Here is a 23,279-nt window from a genome sequence, read left to right on the forward strand (position 1 = left end):
TATAGATGATCCTATTTTACAAAGACCATTGTCAAAATTCGCTTTCAGTTCTTGCTAAAGTCTCAACTCATCATCAAGAAAACACATCAGAAGTTCAGTAATAGTGTATACTCATAACCCGATGACAACCCGAAGGAACCCAACTGAAAAGATGCATATGGTTAGGAGATATATAAATAGGCAGAATGGGAATGATCATAAGGCTGGTTACAGCAGCATGGTAAGGGTGATGCTGATGCCGCTGAAAGGTGTGCAGGTCATGAGGAGAATAGTGTTTCTCATGTTGGCTAGCTGAGCCATGCATAATCTTTAGTTGTTCACATACCTCAGCTCATTTTTTTGTGGAAGTCAAAGTTGCATCTTCTTTTGCTCTTGCCATGCTCGCTTACTCAAACTATTTTTCTAGCAAATTTTTTGAAGTCTTATCTTTTAAGTACTTAGCTGATTCTGACCATATTCTGTAAAAATTAGGCTTGCTTATTTTAACCATAACTTCTCCCAGGAGATGGTGAAAGAGGAAACCTACAGGGAAGTTGCAGCTCTCAAATTAACTGTGGGTTGCTTTATAAGCGCAAGCCTGACGAATTCGAAAATATATTTGTTCTGGGGGTGATAGTTTGGCTAAGGAGGTATATATGAACTTGCAATCCCCTTTCATGTAGAAAACTTATTATGTGGTGAGAATTGCTGATATGGCAACACAACTTATCGAACAAATAGTAGAAAAGGAAACCACCAGATGTCAAGAAAGTGAATGGAAACTTAAACCAGGTCATCCGTAGATCCTCTCCCTAGGTAGATGGGACCATTACAAGTAAAGAATTTAGGAATCGTAATTTGGAACATTAATTCCTGGTTAACTAACTGAATTATCATTTCATAGTTTGTAAAATGAAAAATCAAGGAAACAGTATCACTCTGTGTAATAGGAAGTGCGAGCTTTATTCGATCAAAACGTGCATTCAAATCACTACAATTATGGCTTGGTTCTGCACACTTTAACCATCAAGATTTCTAAACGTCATGCTTGATGCCTGCTCAAATCTGTAGCAGTGCATTTTTCTGTTGAGATGTTGTAGAGTGTGCAGTACGCGCAAGTAATCCGAATCACTATTCACATATATTTTTGGTTTCTTCTAGCATCTCACCTCATTAGGAAGACACACAATCAAATCGTCTATTTCAGCATCTCATAACCCAATGACCAACTAAGGAGAACAAACACTAATGGTGTAAATGGTCCAGAATTATATCTATATCTATACTACTATTAAAAAACCAAACATGACTTTCCCTACGTCCACACCAGAAAGTGCACACGGGATAACCCCACACATCCGATCAGACCCACTTGGTACCATCCAACTGTCCACGTTAGATCAACCATACTACAATCAGATCGACGGTTCACAAAAATGTTCTGCCGGCAGACTCCCCCGTTCAGGATGCTACACAGCCCCACGATGACACCTCCTGGGAATTAAACAGCACGTCCACGATCTACGCCGCCACCACGCCACGAACCGCCGCGATCAGCGCTGGTGTCTGCGACGTCCTCGACCCGGTGGACATCCTCAACCCGCCTTGGTGCCTACCTCTCCTCGCCCCGCCGCCGTCGCCATGCCGCCCTAGCCCCTGGTGGCCGCGATGTCCACCACCCTGGTGCACGTCCTTCGTCGACCCGCCTTGCTGCCCTACCTCTCCTCGCCCCGCCGTCGTCGCCACACCGCCGTCGCCCCTGGTGGCCGCAACGTCCTCCACCCGGCGTGCTGCCCTACCTCCGGTGTCATCACCCCGTGTGGCCCGCAGCATCTGAGGACATATGACTACTTTCTGACCTGCCAGCGCACAGGTTAGATCATTTGAATTAGCAAATATAGATGATCAAGCAAAAGATAAAAGGAAATTGCTCTTTTAATCTGACAATCTGTAATTTGTACTGTGAAATTTGATACTTACAGTACCTCATGATCTGCATGACAAACTGAGTTGACAATATGGCATCCTCTGAGCATAGTGGGGCACTTACTCCCTTTCAGGACCTGACGAACAACGGGAATTCAGGTAAATACATATATCACGTACTCTTACCTACTTCAATCTTGTAAATCCAGAATATGTCATTGCCTTGCTATTCAAAAAACAGATCCAAAAGAACTAAAGAGACAGAGGGAAAGGGAGAGGTAAACATGGATGAAATACTAAAAAAATAATACAGGAGGCAAGGGATCTAAGAAAGCTACGTCTGCTATTCTAAATGGAACCAACACTCCATCTAAGCCACCCATGGCCATGTCGCTTGGTCACTCCATTTTCTATGTTCTTTATCATACATTTCATGAATCACAAGTAAAGTCGTGTTAATTAAGTGTTCTTTTGGACAGGTTTTGCCACTGTGTACAGGCCAAGTGTGCAGTCTGCTGTCACCCAGCAACGACACACCCCAGCTGCGGAAGGTCATGTGTTCTCTTGTCAAACATAATACCTTAGTTCGTGTGTCAACAACTGACATTGTACATATTTCTATGAATTACAGCGAGAACGACCGATTCGTCCACATAGGAGTACAACTAAAATAATCATTTTCTTCAGATATTCATTCCAATAAACATGGACGACGTTCACTGGTGCCTATGTGTTATAAATGCCAAAAAACTATTGTGCTAAGTGCTCGACTCGCTAGGCCCATCAATGAACCGCAAGGACCTCACTAATCGGTTAGTAGTTAGTCCTACTGCCCCATCTTTTCATAAGTAGCTTTTTTTTCTTATTTCTCGCTTGTGATGCTTATACTTTTTCCGTTTGTTGGTACAACAACTAGAAGGACTGGATGATTTATTCAAATATGCATCCGAGCACATGGAATTAAATCTGATAAGTGGACTGATATAAATGTTACAACATGATAAAGAAAAGAATATATTAAGAGCAGTCTTCAGACGGATGGGTACGCCTCCTAATATAACTCAGAGCTTTTACCTTATTGGATGCCAATGCAATTGACACAGCATCTCTCATGAGATCTGGCCTATAATGGAGATCAAGGCGATACATTTCATTGGGCTGCATAAAGTAGTATAGAAAATGTGTTACAATTTCTGGATTTGAACAACGAATATGTTACTACACACATGGAAAGAATCAGATAGATAGCATACCTGAATGTGTTTCACTAACAATCTTCCACTACTCTATATATCATCCATGCCAACATAGAGAAAGAGAAACATCCCACAAATGAATGACAATGTGGCGAAGGCGCCTGTTGTGCATACAATGGCATAAGCATCAGCAAAGTTTAGATGTCAAATGATGGTGTCACATGTATTTATGATACAAATAGTGTAGATACCAACTTGGTTGTGACCATGGAACTCTCTGTTACTTAGTGCCAGTAATAATGCGACATTACAACATGAGAATACCACACTAATCAAGCATCAGCCACAAAAAGCAACAACTCAACATCAATTATAGGTAGCTAATAGTGACAAATTAAGCCACCCAGAATTCAAATCCACAAATCAATCAGCTTTGTCACAGCATGGTTGCCTCAAAAATGTCACCTGACTAAATCCCCACTGATAACCATAGGTGCATTAACAACATCTAAATGAACAGCATGCCTTCAGCAACCGAGCATGTACGCGAGCTGCCAAGTCCTTCCCGGAGCAACTGTGCGAGCCAAGCACGGGGGGCGATGATTACAGCGGGCACGTCAACGCACTGGATCTCCGTCCAATTCGAGATGCCTCCTCCCGCATCGTGTCCAGCAGCTCGCATCTCGATCTGCTCTGGGGCAGTAGGATGGCGGCAGCAGAGTCGATCTAGGGAAGATTGGCGGGGTTGGCGGCGAGGCAAGGCCGCGGTGGTGACAGGAGCCGGCGGGGCGAGGCCATCGTGGGGATAAGGGACGGCGGGGCGAGGCCGTCGTGGGGATAGGATGAGAAGGGGCGAGGCCGTGGTGGTGGTGTGGGTTGGGGGGAGGGGGAAGGGGTGGCGCCGGGCGACGTCGTGGCGGGAGAGGCGGCGGCGTGCTACAAAGCAGGCGGCGGCTGGCGGAGAAAGCAAAGTGGTGGGTGCCTGTGTCTCTCACGGTCTCACCGCACACACATCACTGGAGAAAGCAAGTGCTAGGTGTTTTAGATCGGGATACATCCATTTTGCAAAAGAAAAAAAAATGGGGATACATCCTGTTGTGAGAAAGGGACTGATGGGAATCAACCGCTGCCCGTTCTTTTATTTTACTTTTCACCCGCTGCTCCTTATTAGTGTTCCTCTGGTTGCCTATTTTTTCTTTTGCAATTCGACCTCTGGTTGCTTTTGTGTGGCCTAATTACGTCACCCACATTAAACATATCATCGACCAAATGGATTATTGGGCGTGTCTATTTTGTTTTATTTTTCATATGGGTTCCTCTCAAAAGAATTATGCGTTCACGTACAACGCACGAGTGAAATCTAAATAAAATTTTATATGTACCCATTTGGTGAAGTAATAATTATATGGGTTCCTCTCAAATAAATTATGCGTTCACAAATTCATTTTTTATTGATAGCCCTTTTGTTCATTTGATTTATATAAAATAATAAGCGCTCACAAATTCAATTATTTTATCCATAGCCCTTTTGTTCATTGGATTTATATTAGCAGCAAACGTTATTCAATTCTTTTTTAATCGAGCGTCTCCGGTATGACTGTGGTTCAGTCATCATCATTTTATAATACTAATATTTTTTTGAATATTCTTGTTATTAAGCATTTAAAAATTCTTTATCATCGAGGTCATCTTGTGGTCTCTGGATGTTAAATTACATGGAGTACTTCACTGGAGATCGTTTGTCCGACACTCCCGAACAGGTATATTTTGCATCGTATCATGATACTAATTACTTTTTGTTGTATCATTATTTGAAAACTAAGTCTTATTATTACTACTTCACTTTAGGTTCATATGGCAGATTTAGAACAAAATTAGCTGTGATTTTAGTCGACTCGGAATTCAATGATGACGATATAAGAAACCAAGACTTGGATGATGATGAAACCAACACGGATCCCACCGATTGTATGATTGTCAAAAGATCTCCTAACAAACCCAAAGCATCCAACTCCTGGTCACAAGTTGAGCTCACGATCATGTCGCAATCATTTATCCTTTCGCCGTTTGTCACTCCAACAAACGACGACTTAATAGATGAACTTTGCTTGATAATGTTGCTTAGTTGTTACTTTTATGTATTTTGTAATAATTAACAATTACAATATATTTATGTGATCATTAATTTTATGTGAAGACATGTGTATTGGTCGTGTGTTACATGCACGAGTTTTTACGTATTTTGATTTTGGAATTTTGGGATCACAACATTTCAACAATGGAAGTCTTTCACCAGTCAAGCAAGACCTATGACTTGATCTAAAATAAATTACTATATTGAAATCATTGGGCGCGACACGCATTTAAATGTTCAGGTAAAAACACAAGACATAGTTAATGTTTTTATTGTAGTTTATTAGGATACGTGCGTTGCACGTGCACGCTTACTAGTATATACTAGTCATCAACCCATGCATCTGCACGGGCTAGCACTTCCAATATTAAATTCTTCTCTGGTCCCTTTTACTCCGCATATAAGATTTGTTAGAAGTAAAACTTCATAAAGTTTTGACCAACTTTATTGAAAAAAATTCAAGATTCTTAATGCAAAATCAATATCATTAGATGCGCAACGAATTTAATTTTCAGGTTGTATAACTTTAGTATTGTAGATGTTGATATCTTTCATATAAATATGGTCAAAGATACGATCTTTGTATTCAGAGAAATATATACGGTCTAAATACGATCATTTGGAGTAGTAGTACAATTCCTTGTAGTAGAACATGGTACTGTAGCAAAAAAAAAAATTTGTTTTCTGCATTTTTAAAATATTTAAAGGAACATTTGTTATTTGTATTTTATTTTCTTATATTAACCAATAAATTCTTAAAGAAAATGTTGTATGATTGGCTGGGAACTGTGTGTGATAGATAATTCAGATTTCAAGATCTTCTTTGTACCCAAAAAAATCTTCGAAGAATTTGTTTTATGATCGATGTGCTTGAACATTTCCAGCAGTTTCTATCCCTACTACACATATGTATATGACATACATAATCATTTGTTTATATGAGATCGTTGTGTTGCATGGTACATGAAGATTACTGTAGAAATTTATGTGTATTAAAGATACTTTAATAGGTATATATTTTTTCTTATCAGGCCAAAATGGAAACATGCATAGACGTACTATATGCGGAAATAATAAGCATTAGCAATCTGCACATGTGAAGAAAGATGTGAATCCACATGTAATTCATCAATCGCAGGTATGCATGCATGTCAGTCAAAGTAGTTTATTTCTTGAGAGAATAGTATTCTGTGCGTTTATAATAATAGTCATCACCGAGCAGATTTAGCATATAGATTAAACTTGCACGACACCACTACAGTGCATCCAGCGACATCGGATGCAACCACCGCCTAAGAGTGTACATGGGGAGCTCATAGCCTCTCCATCCAATGTAATTTATCTTTGTCACGCAAGAAGTGCTCATCGACTTCCAATGCTGACAATTAATTAGCAAGGGTGATTGGCCTTCCCCTGCAAAACTGCATGCTCCCTTATTCGGGTGGTTTGTTAGGAGTAGGAAGCAAAGAAGTACAAATTTGGACTTGAGTTAAATTTGAAAAAATACTTACGGAGGTGCAAGATAGATCTAATTTTATTTATCACATGGACATCCTTTTCTTTTCAATAAAATGGGCAAAATTGATACAATAGTACTACACAGTATATATCGAAAACATGATGTGATGGGAATACCCGTTAGTGGTTATATTGATCGGCTGCCCCTATGCTATCTGGACAAACAGAACTCCGTCAATGAAAAGTAATTCATAATTTATGTGGCCCAATATGGCCAACCCAAGAAATCAAATCTATAGTCTCATAGTGTGATTCCACAAAAATAATTCTCTTCCTCAAAATAAAATAATGAAAATAACATATAAGTTAGTTCTAATCTAATTTCCTAGGTTTTCATCTCCTAGATTATATCAGTTAGTCTTGAGTTTGGCGCGATGCAAGTCTTTCCTTGCCGCGCGCAGCCGGTGTCATCTAGCCGTCAGTCTCGACCAGCTCCACATCCCTTGAAAAAAATAGGACACTGATCCACAAAACATGGGAGGTATTTTAAGCAAGCATCTAGAAAAATAAATTGTATGTATGATAAGGGCAAAACCCAGCCGGTGGTACGCTTTGTGAAGGGAGCTCCTCATCTCTTCCAGCACCTGGCTTTCGGACTCCTTTGTGGTTCGTCGATGGCCATGCAGGTGGGAGAGCGGACTCAGTAAGAAAAATCGCCACCGCCGGCCATAGGGAGGAGAGTAGGATCGAAACAGAGGAGGAGACTGCGGCCATACAGAGGATTCCACGCAGATTTTGATCGAGGGAATACTTGATTGACGGAGCCATGGATGCTTATTATTATTTCACGGGCAATCAGCTGGATATTGAATTTTTCTCCATTATATCGTTGGAGCTTTGCAACAGAGGAATTCCTTGTGAACGGGAGAAGGCTTTCCGTGTTTTACTAATGGACGTGAGGCTTTCGTTTTTTTTAATTGACGTGAGGCCTTTTTTTTGCGAGAATTACTTGAGGCTTTCCTTGTTTTTTCTTTTTAGACGTGAGGCTTTCCTTTTTTTGTTTGAGAAACGTTGGATGTGTCGCATGTGTTTTTTTTCTTATAGGACGGGATGATCAACGTTATGCAAATTTTCCTTTAGTCCTGAATCACAAATTTTAGAATCTAACGGTTAATTGATTTTGTTTATGTAGATTAATGGAGGCTTATTTGTATTTCACGGGCAATCAACCGGACCGTGGAGTCTTTTCCTTTTTATCGTTGGATTTGTTATGGTATTTTATTATCATTAGAATTTTTAGTGGACGCTTTCCTTCTTTATTTGTGGGAACAGATGATCGCTTTCCTTGTTTTCCTTACGTGAGGATTTTCTTGTTTGTCTGTTTTTTTTATTTCAATGGCAATCGGCCGGATCGTGGATTTTTTCAGAGGTAAATACACCCGCGGTCTTAGAACTTGCACTGCATGGTTACTTTGGTGCACAAAGTTGCAAAATACGCATTTGTGGTCACTGAACTTGCAAAACGGTGCAAATACAGTCACTCTCTTCGTATGCAACCGTATCCGGCGGCGCCAGCATGGCATGGGCCCGCTGTCAGCGACCATGGCCTTCCCGCGAGGCGTGTGCGCGGTCACTTTGCAAAAAAACCCTTGGATTTATTATTTTTTGTGCAAAAAAAACCCTGCTGACAGTGGGCCGTTCATAACAGTGGACAAGTCTCCCCCGTTCACAAGTCTCCCGTCGTTCACAAATCTCCCCCGTTTCCCAAATCGCTGCGATTCCCAAATTAGGAACCGTAGACAGGCGACGGCGGAGGCAGACGGCTGCGGTAGCAGTTAGGTGAGTCCTCGTCGGCGTCGTCGGGTTGAATAGTTGTCCGCCGGCGGGATCTGGTTCTTTTCACTGTGATCTTCAGCAACATGGAAGGCGCCGGCGGTAATGCATTTTGGATCAAAGAAAAGCGCTGAGGTAATGCATCTTTCTCCACTCTGAATCTTGCACGATTGCTTCCTCCGCTAGTCATAAAGATTTGGTTTTAGGTAGATGAGCTCCCGGAATGTGATTTTGGGCTGCTGAAATAGAAGTTTGATGCCCAGTTTAATGGGGTGGAGGAGAATGCTGAGAAGTGCGGCCATGTAATAAGTCCAGATCGTCGTGTGGCAAGAGAAGGGAATAGTAGAAGATTTTTGGGATGTCCATGCGAGGTAAAGGATGAATCTAGGTGTTGCAAGACATCTACTTTTTTAGTAAATTTGTCTGATTATTACATATGCACATGATTTCAGGGCTTGCTCACATGTGCAGTGGATTGATCCAGAATGGAAGGGAAGGGAAAAGACTGTAAGTTTTGATCTGGCTCGGAAGAACAAGGAGTTGGAGAATCAAGTTGAGGAGAGGGAAGCAGAGAAGCAGTCGATGAGGGCGAAGCACAAGGTGGAAAAGAAGATGCTAGCAAGGATTCACAGGGAGCAGGAAGAATTAGGATGATGTGAGCCAATATGTTGGCAGTAGGAACATGAAAGCTGTAATCTGTAATGGGAAAGAATTTGATTTTTATGCTTCATTGCAATGTGACACTTTCTGGATATGACTGAATGGAAAATTTGCATCAATATAGAAGAGAACAATTGGATTGCATTCATAGATAGAACATTACATTCAGTCTAAACTAAACAAGTAAACATAGTTGAAAACACTAATCTCAGTGTACTGAACATAACTGAAGATGGCAGCCGCGGCCGCCGCCCTCCGCTCGTCGCGTGCACGGCACTCTACGAGAGCGGCCTGGAGCGCGATGTGGTCTGCCTGCTGGGTCGACAGGGACGCCGCAAACACGGCATTCACCAGCTGCTGTTGTGCCGCGCTACGCGCCTCGTCGACTACTTTTTTTTTGCTCTTTCTATTATTTTGCATCAGGCAAAACAGATTAAGTATATTTTGCAGCTGCAGTTGTATAGATTAAGCACTATCAAAACAAACTCAAGAATGAACCAATTGAAACCATCATAAAGAAATCATAGAAATTTACTTAATATTGATCTGGGAGGCCTCTTGAACTACTAGCACTGTCATAGAAATTTACTTAATATAGAGCACAGTTTCATACAGTCTGAACATTGAGAAAACCAAAGCAAAATAAAGTTGGAAAAGGCCTTTCCTACTAAATCTTTACCCCAACTGCAGGAGCAGTTCATTCATGAACTAAACGTAACCAAAAGTTCATTCATGAACTCTAACTTGTTCTGATGTAAACTAAAGAGATAGAAAATCATGCACATCAGCAGGCCAGATATCTTGAGACAGAGCAGACTGCGGTGCATTTTGGCTAAATAGAACCTCCTCTTCAGCCTGCACGAACTGTGCTCTATCAGCAGCTCCATCATCTCCAAACAGGAGATTGTAAAAGCCAGGAGCAGCAGCTCTTGCTCCTCTGACATCTCCAGGAGCAGCACCTCTTCCTCCAAATGTATCAGAGGCAGTTCTTCCTCCTCTTGCACCATTTCTTCCTCCACCAGCACTTCTCCCCTCCCAGCAGTTCTTCCTCCTCTTGCAGCATTTGTTGCTCCTCTCCCTGCACTGCCTCCCCCTCTTGCTTGTTTTTTCTTGGGTCTTGTTGCAGCTGCTGCTTGCTGACTTGACTGAGTTGCTTCCTCTCCATTTGCAGGTGGTGCTTGCTGACTCCTCACCCTCCCCCTAGCCATTTCTATTGTCACTCTGCCTACTGGCATTGCTTCTCTAGCGGTTGCAATAAATGTAGACTCAGGCAAGGGGCCAAATTCCCTAGGGGCTGGGTATGTGAACCTCTCCTGCAAAAATTAAGATAGAGGAAGTGTGAGCACACATACTAATGATTTATTGAGATAGAGTGGGTACAAGTTAATTAGTGAAATGATCATTGCTTGTTCCTGCATCTTGTACACCATACAATCAGGTGTTTGCGTTGGATCCAGCTGAGGGTATACCCTGTGTGGCATTATGTTCTGCACAAGACAAGCAATGTATGAACTTAGTATATCCTAAATCTGAAAAAGTATATGGGAGTAAGCATAAGAGTACAAGTGTATTACGGCAAGTATTGATGGATCATCATACTCTTATTCAGATTCCCTAGCAGCTTCTTCATTTGGAGTCTTATCAGCATGATTATGGTGTCCCTTTTTGTTATGATCAGCTGCTCCACATATTGAACAGTGCATGGTCACACCATGCTTGGTCACCTTCTTTACTCCATTTTTGTCACTCTTCTCTTCTGGATCTTTCTTCTTGTTTTTCTTTGGCCTGCCCATAACTTTTCTGTATAATGATGGATACACATCAATCCCATTCATTTTCTCCCATAGCTTTGTATCCCTCATTGGCATCATGTTATATCCATAACATTTTCTGTACTCCTCCACTGTATAGCAGGGGTGAACCATGCTCTCTGGTTCAATCCTCTCATGCCTGAAAGTTGCTATTGCATGATGTCAAGGGATGCCAGATAGTACCCATCTTTTGCAGTCACAGCTTAGCATATTTAAGTCCACTATGTATGAGTTTTGTAGAGAGAAAACTTTGAACACACCTCTACCATACTCTTGCACCCTGCAATTCTTTGCCCACTCAATGTATTTGTCGAGTTTCTTCTGAATCTTGGGGCACAGTCTTCCTGTCCACTTTTTTGACTCCCTTTGCTTACCAACTATCCTATTTGTGAGCTTCGTGAAAATATAATCCAGCATTGACTTAATTGGTAGCTCTCTTCCATCCGATATATAACTGCAGATATTTTCATATGTTCATGTTGTGTTAGTACCCAATGACATTGTTTAACATGATATGAAGGAAAGGTGGGAGGGCAATGCAAACCTGTTGAAGACTTCAGACATGTTGTTTAATAATATGTCACACTTGCAAAATGGGTTGAAGAAAGCTTTGATCCATGTTTTTGGAGCTAACTTCTCAACCCACTTGTAAGCATCAAGGCTGTGCTCTTTGATCTGATTCATGCTTCTCGTGTAGGCCATCTCATTTGGGGATATAGCTATATCATCAATAACATGTGAGCATACAAAGCTATATCATCAATATCATGCCAAGTGGGTTGACAAGTCATTTTTCAGTTGCTCACCCTTGTGAACTTTGTGAAAGTTTTGGTAAATATACCTAACACAATTTCTGTGTTCTGAATAAGGAAAAACCTTCTGAACTGCATTTATTAAACCCTACATAATAGCAATATCATCAATAATAATAATAATAATAATAATAATAATAATAATAATAATAATAATAATAATAATAATAATAATAATAAGAGCATAAACTAATAGCAAAGAATAGCATAAAATGGAAGGAAGTGTGCCCACCTTCTGCTTGTCACTCATAAGTGTATATGATGTACTGTTGCTTATGTTGAGATCATCCTTCAATGAAGTTAAGAACCACTCCCAGCTGTGTGTTGACTCCACTTCACATAGGCCAAATGCAATAGGAAATATGCAGTCATTTGGGTCAATTCCTACTGCTATCAGCAAATTCCCCTTGTATCTTGTTTTAATGTGGCGCCCATCAAGGAAAATGATTGGCCTACAAGCCTTAAGAAACCCCCTCTTAGATGCATCATAAGACCAATATAATGTCGAGAAGTGGTCCTTTGTCCTCTTTGCCTTGTTGTCAAAAACCTCCTTTGTGCACAAGAGGCATCTTCTCATTGTCTCTGAATTCATTCTTGAACTTGTGAGTAAGAAAAGGTGCAGTAAGAACTCTCAGCTCCCAAGCTTTGGTGCATGTATGCTTGTCGGTGTACTTTTTTATTTGAATGCTACCTGACCTATTATCATGTCCTGCCTTCAAGTACCAAGTGCAACCTGGCTTGCATACAGCCTCTAACAACTTTGAAGTATTCCTACGCTTGTTCACCTTCACTCTATTTCTGACACTATATGCAACGAGAGCATGCCTCAACTCTTTCATATCTCCAAAGACCATCCCAAGCTTGAAAACAGGTGCATTGAGATCAGTGCTCGGGTTGAAAGTGTTAAATTTGTGTTTCAGCTTCTCTTTCTCTTCTATTGACAAGTTCAAATGACTATCCTCTAATGCATCTTCTGGAAGTTCTCCTTCAAAGTCCTGCACATTTTCTTTCTCTCTGTGATCATCAACATCTTTGTCCACATAGGCATCAAAGAGATCATCGTCACCTGTTGCTATTTCATAATCACTCTCATAGAAATCCTCATCTGTCTCAGCCTCTACATCCTCTCCATTTCCCTCTGAACTACTGCTTTCACCATTGTCACTAATGTCAAAATCTTCGTCCTCTTCCTCGGCTGCAATACCAGAACTAGATCCTTCTCCAAATGGCATAAACCTCTTTACTGGGCTTGAAACTTCTCTGTTGTACTGGGTTGTTTCTGTGAATAGCTGACATTTTGTTTACCATGCCTTAGTTTTGTTGGAGTTATAACCTTTGGCAAATCAGGCACTCCATGTATCAGCACATCATCTGTGGTTAGTGACTGAAGTGTGTCACCATGGTCTACAACCAGTATCGGGTTATTGTGCTCAATTGTTGCAACTATCATAAGAACAATGTCTGCATCACATGTCATAAGCTTCATGCCCTCACCAAATGATTTTCCTGGTTGGGACCAATACACATCAGTCTTGGACACTTCATTGTCATATCCTAGTTGCACAAGAAAATCATTTATCCACAGCATTGACCAAGTGTCACTCTGACAGTTGTCAAACCAGTCAACCATATAATCCATGTATGTCATGTTGCTTCCAATTCCACAAAAAAAAACCATTGTGATGGATCTCAACAGTGAACAAGCCATCAAATTGTCCTGCATTGTCAAATAAACTTCAATTACGTACTGGAATGATCAAATTCATTACAGAACAGAGCACTCACATTCAATACAAAACAGAGCACTCACATTTAGTATAGAACAGAGCACTCACATTCAGTAAAAACAGAACATTCACATTCAGTTATGAACAGTGCAGCCATATTCAGTTAAATAACTCTCAAATTTAATAAAAAAAACAATGCAGTAAGATCAGCGTACCAATTTGCAATGCACAACAGTATACATCCATGCACTAACATCTCTATGAACAAAGCAACATTAGTCACATACAAAATTGCAGCAAATATTCAGTATTTGCAGACATGCTGATTATACAGAAAGCACACGTTCAGTTTCACATATGTTTAGTTAACACATTGCATCAACGACGAAATATGTCAACATAGCGTGCCTAACATGAATTCTGGATTACTTTCATCAACTTTTCTGAAGCAAAAAAGACGCCTCCTTGAAAACCCCCAATTAAACCCTAGGTCAGATTGGAGAAGCAGGAGTTCCGACCGGCCGCAACTAATCCATAGGCAAAATACGCGCTCGAATCAAAGCCTGAACATCTCAATCAACTGGTACAACCCACCGATCCTACCACACAAATCCTACCCACGGCGGGCTGACAAAATCGGCAAATAAAAGAGGAGGTAGACGCATGGGATCACTCACCGTATGTGGGTGCTGCTTCCCCCGGCCGTCGGCGGCGCGGTTCTTCCATCTCCTCCTCCGACGGCCGCCGTGCCGCAGTTCCGTCTCCGCCAGCGCCTTGGAACGATCGACAGAGAAGGGAGACGAAGTGGTGGGGAGTTACAATGGGCTGCCAGCGATTTTAGGGTACCTATACGCTTATTTGCAAAGCGCTCTGTTCCCGCGTCTCCAGGGGCTTTTTTGCGCAAAATATAATAAACCCATAGGGTTTTCTGCAAAGTGACCACGCGCACGCCTCACTGGAAGGCCATGGTCGCTGACAGCGGGCCCATGCCACGCTGGCGTCTCCACATACGGCTGCGTACGAAGGGAGTGACTGTATTTGCACCGTTTTGCAAGTTCCATGACCACAAACGCGTATTTTACAACTTTGTGCACCAAAGTGACCATCCAGTGCAAGTTCTAAGACCGTGGGTGTATTTACCTCATTTTTTACGGCAACTTTACTTCTTAATACTCACTCTGCTCCTTTATGTAAGGTGTATTATTTCCGGCACGGTGATCAAGGCATATAATTATAGACATGTTAGGACGAAATTACCCTTGGCAAATTTATTGGTTAGTGGCAAGTAAATCAATTCCTCCAGAAAAGTAAGAGATACATGCAATTGATAAAGAGATAGTTTCCTTCTTTTGCTACAAGGAGAGATACAGACAATCAAGAGAGATATACTTTCCTTTTTTCAGGAGGGCTAACAAGGGAATTGTGGGGAATTAGAAGAAATGCACCTTACATTCTGGAAGTTTATCAAAAAATAAATACACCTTATATAAAGGAACGAAGAGAGTATGTGGGAACGGGTGGCTTTTTTTCTTTTATGTGAGGATTTCCTTGTTTATTTCTTTTTTACGTGAGGCTTTTTTTTGCGGGTGGAGTTTGTTAGTTTCATTTGACTATAAGTTGGACGTGTCAGGTGCGTTTTTCATAGGATTGGATCATCTGCGTTACGCAAGTTGTCTTTTTATCCTGGTCGTAAATTTTATAATCTAACGGTTGAAAGAAGAAACCTACAGGTAGGTACCAGCTCTCAAATTAACCGTGGTTTGCTCTGTTGGCGAAGCCCACTGAAAAAAATAGCGCGCTATAGCGTATTGAGAATTGCCTCGCTAAATATATCGGTGTGCAACGTCTCGCTAATAGCACACTATAGCGCGATATAGCACGCTAATAGCATATTTTGAGATCGCCGCTATTTTGATTTTTCATTTTACAAACTATGAAATGATAATTCAGTTAGTTAACCAGGAATTAATGTTCCAAATTACGATTCCTAAACTCTTTACCTGTAATGGTCCCATCTACCTAGGGTGAGGATCTACGGATGACCTGGTTTAAGTTTCCATTCACTTTCTTGACATCTGGTGGTTTCCTTTTCTACTATTTGTTCGATAAGTTGTGTTGCCATATCAGCAATTCTCACCACATAATAAGTTTTCTACATGAAAGGGGATTGCAAGCTCATATATACCTCCTTAACCAAACTATCACCCCCAGAACAAATATATTTTTGCATTCGTCAGGTTTGTGCTTATAAAGCAATCCACAGTTAATTTGAGAGCTACAACCTCCCTGTAGGTTTTCTCTTTCACCATCTCTGGGGAGAAGTTATGGTTAAAATAAGCAAGCCTAATTTTACAGAATATGGCCAGAATCAGCTAAGTACTTAAAAGATAAGACTTCAAAAAATTTGGTAGAAAAAGAGTTTGAGTAACCGAGCATGGCAAGAGCAAAAGAAGATGCAACTTTGACTTCCACAAAAAAATGAGCTGAGGTATGTGAACAACTAAATATTATGCATGGCTTAGCTGGCCAACATGAGAAACACTATTCTCCTCATGAGCTGCACACCTTTCAGCGGCATCAGCATCTCCCTTACCATGCTTCTGTAACCAGCCTTATGATCATTCCCATTCTGCCTATTTATATATCTCCTAACCATATGCATCTTTTCAGTTGGGTTCCTTCGGGTTGTCATCGGGTTATGAGTATACACTATTACTGATCTTCTGATGTGTTTTCTTGATGATGAGTTGAGACTTTAGAAAGAACTGAAAGAGAATTTTGACAATGGTCCTGATGATGGTCGGGTGGTCGTGGACCCACCAAGAAAGTAGGAAAATTCAATATGAGATGTTCCACTGCAAGTCCAGGTTCTGTCCCATGGAGAAGTGTTCGGCTTGTCCATGGCGCGTGCCTACAGAAGAGTGCAGTTTACCTGTTAAAGTATGTCCATTAAGAAGCACTCAGTGTGTGCATTGAGATACAATATGTGTGGAGCGGACATACCTAATTCATTTTCTCCTTGTTCGGCGTGATTATAGAGCGTGAGTGATACTTTTTCCTTGCCCAAAATTATGATCAGAATATTATGACAGAGTTATCCATATCTACAATGTTTATAGTATCAATTTGGCATCATCCATGAATGCAGCCAAAATACGTAATTCGAACAAGCGAAACATTAGAGTTCATTCAGTGGACGGCGGTACAACTGAAAAGAAGAGCATTTGAAACAACCCAAGGAGTGTGATGGAGTACAGAAACAAATGTCAGGCTAAATGTCAGTATTACATCCTGGCGTTGCAGATTTTGCAAAGAAAACATCGAAAGAATTTGAAAGCACCGTCATGAGATTGGCATGTGAACAACTGAAGATTATGCATGGCTAGCTAAAATGAGAAACAATGGTTACTCCTCATGAGCTGCACATCATTCAGCAGCATCACACTTATCGTGCTGCTTGTAAACGTGTTCTGAACATTGTCCACTCTGTTTCTATATATATCTAGACCATAACATCTGCTGGGGTTACTTTTCTTGGTCATCAGGTTATGAGTGTACACTCATTACTGAACTTTTGATGTGTTTTCTTGTTGATGATTTGAGATTTTATAATAAGCTGAAAGACAATGTGGGCAAATGGCGGTGTGTCTCGAGGTGTGTCTAGGTGTGCCCACGGACAATCCAGGAAAAAATTACAGGAAAATGACCCGTTGAAAATCTAGTATATGTCCCATTGACATGAAGCCCAGGAAAAAATGGAAATGCTTCTGTTTATGGGTGACATACTCTAGTTCCCCGGTACCATCACAAGAGCCACTCCTGTACCATGGTGCGGCAACAGCTGACATGGCGATGCGGGAGAAACCGATCAACCATGTCAGCTACAAGGCCCATGGTGATTTACTTGAATGGTTTTTCCGATTGCAGACGAGGCCAGGCATCTAGCTTATAAAATTGTAATATTTGTGAAAAGGTATCTAGTTTTTATATTGCTAGGCACTAACCACACCGGCACCCACAGCTAGCCTACCGACGACTTGCCTTCGAGCCAGCTCACCCTCAATACTCTCAGCACCTTTCGCAATCGATTAGAAAATGACGTGGAGATGGGCTGGGCTTGAGTCAACCGCCAAACGTAAAATTAGCTTGGCAGGAGGTAATTTTACAGAGAGGAGACCGTGTTCTTTTACCCCTTTTTTTCAGCCTCACCAGCAGTGGCTTGTTTGGACCCAACGTCTGGCTGGCTCGGCGGATCGACCTAATTCTTGACCCTGCGTCATTAACATATACTAGTAAAAAGGCTTGTGCGTTGCAACGGGAGAAAAAAATATCACACATTCTTAATTTACACAAAATGATCTATAATATGAGAATTTGTATCTATGACCCAAACAAAGATGGTCTTAACCTATAAAAACACAGTTTAAGATTCTACAGGTGTTTTATTTCAACCGGCTTGCATTTAGATTTAATACTTACAAAGAAATAGACAAGTGATCATGCATTTATTCATGTCATGTTCAGAATGGGGTGTTGTTACGAGCGAGTAAAGGACAACTTCTCTTCCAGTTTGACAAACTCTAAAAATCTGACGCACGGTCGACGGATAATCATAGTTTGCAGTTTGGACGTAAGCTGCGATTCCAGAGAGGCATACAGACAGAGATGATCAAGAGATGGCATCCTTTGTACAGATAGAAGTTTGTATAGTAATCGCAGTATGGTACATATGAGAAATGATCTGATATAATTTAGAGGGAAGTGGTTATTATCCACAATGTATACACATTTGACCGTCATTGTTCTCTGTTGTGATCAGTCAAAAATCATGCACATCTATATCTAGCAAACACGAGGAAGGTTCACATAGACCATGGCTAGAAAGGTAGAAACCAATCAACCATGTCGGCTGCAAGGTACATCTCGTGATTTAGGGAGTTCAATTGCATGCATTGTCTTGGAAATCTAGATTCCAATCGATTTGAGCTTAATGCTGCATCAATAGCGTGTGATGAATTCCTTCATGCTCTTATTGCATTATGGTCATGCTAGTTAACTCTTCATGAAATAGACACAATTCAACAGCATCACACTTTCTGAGCTGCTAAGTTAACTAAAGTTTCTACTATCACTCTGCCTCTATATATACTTGAGACCACTTTACACCTTTTGCGTTTGTGTTCCTTCGGTTGTGTGACTTTTGATGTGTCTTTTTGCTAGTGAGGTGAGATTTTAGTAGAAACTGAAAAGGAGATGTGAGTAGTTCGAACATGGCAAATTGGTGCTTTAACCAGCTGCCCCACAGACCGAAGATCGAACGGAGGCTGTGGAGGAGCGGGCTGCTCCATGAGGAAAAGTAAAAAGAGGAGAGACAGAGAGGAAACGCAGGGGGGAAGGAGGAAGCAGATGACCACGGTGGAAAAGGGAGAGAAAAGGAAGAGGCTTACTGTTTGATTGTCTAGATAGATGGGTTGTGTCCTATGGTTGCTCAATTTTTCATTCATATGTTATGAATAAATGATCCCGTTTAATTAGGAATTCCCAAATGCTCTTGTGATAATCCCATATACCAAAGCCTGCCCGGCAGCCTTGGCAGGTTTTTTCCTACTTGTTGTTTCGCAAGTGACCTCATCCAGACATTATAAGTATAGACATCTAGAACATCATCGGACATCGGCCTTCATGTCCCGGATGGTGCTGGGGACCTTCATCATCTAGAAAATTGTAAGTATAGTGTCAGTAAGTTGTTGTAGGACATGGCAGTGAAAGCAAAGTTTAGCTCCTTCAATATCTAGCAAAAGGATTTATTTTTATGTTGGGAGTGTTGCTATCTATTCAGAATGTTCGGGCAGTTCCGAAAGCTGCAATGTTCCTAATACAATCTGGAGGGACGTGGAACCATTCCCACAACCTGCTTCCTTAGTTAAAATATGTGCGGCGCCATTAACCGCGCCTCACCCACTCAACCCTAAAATTTTGATGACTTTTAACCATCACCTTCACTTCTTCAAAGAGCGGCCCTATCGCAGATAATCGCTCAATAGCTAGCAAAAGGATGTGACGGGGCAAGAAAACAATGATTTCCACGTTGTGCACAATAATTTCCTTGAAGTGCCAATTTTGCATTCAAAGTTGTGACAGATCGTCACAATTTTTTACAATTCAGACGCAGTCACACAAGTGCACTTTCGAGTACCTGCCACATAACCATATATAATTCAGGGTAGCAAAGTATTCTTCCATGGCAGCTCCTATCACATATTTAAGGGCATTGCAGTCACAGACTCATAGTACACAAATTCAATTTTTGTTTCAAACAAGTGAAGCATGTATAGTTCATTCGGTACCGAAGACACGACCACAACACAACTGAAAAGCAGAGTATTTCAAATAGCCCAACTGAAAAGCAGAGCACTTGCAACATCCCAAGGACTGCGATGGCATGCAGAAGCAGCCAATCAACAGAAACAAATGGCAGGCTAACATTTCAGTATACATCCTGACTTTCTGTGGTGTGTTACAAATTATGGGCAATGACTTGACGCACTGGGAGTGGCGGTGGTCAAATTGTAGTTGCTGGTATTGCGGAAATGTGGTGGCGACAACACACGTGTGGCTTTGATGGTGGTGCTGCGAGCACCTGGTCTCGAGCTCTGGGGCGAAAGCCTAGGTCAGACCCGAGTGGTCATACCTGGTAATCGCGGTGTTTTTTATGTCGTTACCTTGTTGGCGGCATTGCTCGGATACGTTCATACTGTTTCTTCGGGGTGAAAACTTTGATTCTGGCCTTTGTGGTTGGATCCAGTGACGGCGGCGCTTGAGTGTCGCTTCCTTCCTGAAGGCCTTGCTTGCTATTGAAGATTCTCGTTGTTGTTCTGATATGATCGCTTTGGGGCTTTTTTTCTTGTTCTTTTTCCCACGCCTTCATATAGCTTTTGGTCTTATGACTTTGCTAGTTGTTGGTGTGCTTTCGCGTGTGTGCGTTGGGTTGGCTGTGTGCATTCTAGTTATGAAGAGGCCGGGTGTGTGCTCCTATTGTATCCTCTCGATGCTCCATGTGAGTCAAAAAATCCACCCTTTATAAAAAAAGATTTTGCGGAGGAAAACAACTGAAAAATATGAAACCACCCTGCTGGCTGTTATTGAGAAGAAACAAAGTGGGATGGTAATTAACTAATCAATAAACAAGATGGAATCGGCCAACTTGCCAATTTCGTCGCTGAGTTCCACGTATTTGATCTTTAGACAGTGTTGCATACCGGGGAACTTCTTTCCAGTCACCGCGGAACACCACAGTCCCCAGATATTTCTGCACAGGTCACGTCATGTGGTGGCACCAAGATCCTGCTGTTGCTGTGTCCCTTCTTGATTGCAGGGTCGGCGCACCAATGGGCACTCTTGAGATCCCCTACCTTGAGATAGTGCTCAATTAAAATCTCCCACGTCTTCGCGTTAAGCCTTCCTCCGCGCATCTTGGCACGCTTCTTGAGAGCAACGGCCTTGTCAAGCATACCCTCTGTAACATATGCTTTCATCAGAGCATTTGGAAGCCCCCTGTCTCCGTCATTGGTTATTATACACATTTGACCGTCATTGTTCTTTGTTGTGATCAATCGAAAATCATGCACATCTATCTAGCCAATGCGAGGAAGGTTCACATAGACCATCGCTAGAAAGGTAGAAACAAATCAACCATGTCGGCTGCAAGGTACATCTGCTGATTTAGGGAGTTTAATTGCATGCTTTACATGGAAATCTGGATTACAGTCGATTTGAGCTTAATGCCTGCATCAATACCGTATGATGAATTCCTTCATGCTCTTATTGCATTATGGTCATGCTAGTTAACTCTTCATGAAATAGACACCATTCAACAGCATCACACTTTCTGAGCTGCTACGTTAACAAAAGTTTCTACTATCACTCTGCCTCTATATATACTTGAGACCATTTTACACCTTTTTTATTTGTGTTCTTTCGGTTGTGTGACTTTTGATGTGCCTTTTTGCTAGTGAGGTGAGAATTTAGAAGAACTGAAAAGGATATGTGAGTTGTTCGAACATGGCAAATTGGTGCTTTAACCAGCTGCCCCACAGACCAACGTTTGGACGGTAGGCTGCCGATGAGCAGGCTGCTCCATGAGGAAAAGTAAAAAGAGGAGAGACAGAGAGGATAGGGAGGGGAAAAGGAGGAAGCAGATGACCATGGTGGAAAAGGGAGAGAAAAATGAAGAAGACTCCTGTTTGATTGTCTAGATGAACTTGTTGTGTCCTATGGTTGCTCAATTTTGTTTTCACATATTATGAATAAATGATTCTGTTTAATTACGAATTCCCAAATGCGCTTGTGGTAATGCCATATACAATAGCCTGCCCAGCAGCCTTGGCTGGTCTTTTCCTACTCGTTGTTTCGCAAGTGACCTCACCCAGATATTATAAGTATAGACATCTGGTAGAACATCATCGGCCTTCATGTCCTGGATGATGCTGGGGACCTCCTCAGGTTAGTTGACCTTCGTGTATAGCGTCATTAAGCCATTGTACTCACACAGGTGCACATTGGAATACCTGCCACATAACCATATATAATTTAGGGTAGCAAAGTATTCATTCATCGCAGCTCATATCACATATCTAAGGGCATTGCAGTCAGAGACTCACATACAAATCCAATTTTTGTTTCAAACAAGCGAAGCATATATAGTTCATTCTTTACCTAAGACAAGGCCACAACACAACTGAAAAGCAGAGTATTTCAAACAGCCCAACTGAAAACCAGAGCACTTGCAACAACCCAAGGACTGTGATGGCGTGCAGAAGCAGCCGGCGAACAAAAAACAAATGGCCGGCTAACATTTCAGTATACATCCTGAAATTACAGGTTTTGTGGATGGAAAGAGAAGAAAATATGGATAGCACATTGCTGTCTCTGTCTGTTATTGAGATGAAACAAAGTGGGATGCTTGATCAAACCATAGTTAATTTGAGATTTGAAACATACTTGTAATTTTCCTCCTTAGCCATCCACAGCCATATATTATGATTGAAATAAGCAATGTAAACTTCTACATAAATTTTTAATGATTAGTTGACTACTTCAGAAGAAAGGGCTTACAAAAATTACATAGTAAAAGAGTGATGAGACCAGCCAGAGCAACAAATTACCTCCATTCTCTCAGTAGAAGTTGCATGAGAACATTCTATCAGTAGTTGCATGACAACATTCTATCAGTAGTTTCATGTAAGCAGTCCTGCCTACATTAGAATATATTTTAGTTTCAATGCGAACAATATATGCTGCTGGCCAACACGAGAAACACTTACTCCTCATCAGATACACACCATTCATCATGCTTATTGTGCTGCCAATGTAATCGACCTTTTGAACATTGCTTAATCTTTCTCTTTATATATCTCGAAGCATATGCAGATTTTCTTATGGGTTCCCTTTTGTTGAACGTCAGGTTATGAATGTACATTGTTATTGAAATTTTGATGTACTTTCTTGCGAATGAGTTTAGATTTTAGAACAAACTGAAAGAGAATGTGCATAATCGTCGTGGTTAGCCACATCATTTGCCCACTGAGAAACCAGGCAACAGAAAAAGGTTGTGCTACACATGCTGAAAAAGCTTATTGTGCTACAAATGTTGAAAATGTTCTATCAGATGCATAAGTGCACAGGTTGTCTTGTTTGAAGTGTGTACAGTGTCCTGTTGAGAAGCACTCAGTGTGCTTCGAGAT

General features: G+C 41.3%; 1 pseudogene; it reads right to left on the reverse strand.

Annotated features, from left to right (window-relative positions):
- LOC123164207 (pentatricopeptide repeat-containing protein At1g60770-like) overlaps positions 1–21,144 on the reverse strand; it is a 29,368-nt pseudogene extending 8,224 nt beyond the window's left edge.
- Between the last annotated feature and the right edge of the window lie 2,135 nt (positions 21,145–23,279).

This window comes from Triticum aestivum, chromosome 7D (assembly GCF_018294505.1).
Source record: "Triticum aestivum cultivar Chinese Spring chromosome 7D, IWGSC CS RefSeq v2.1, whole genome shotgun sequence".
Classification (NCBI taxonomy): domain Eukaryota; kingdom Viridiplantae; phylum Streptophyta; class Magnoliopsida; order Poales; family Poaceae; genus Triticum; species Triticum aestivum.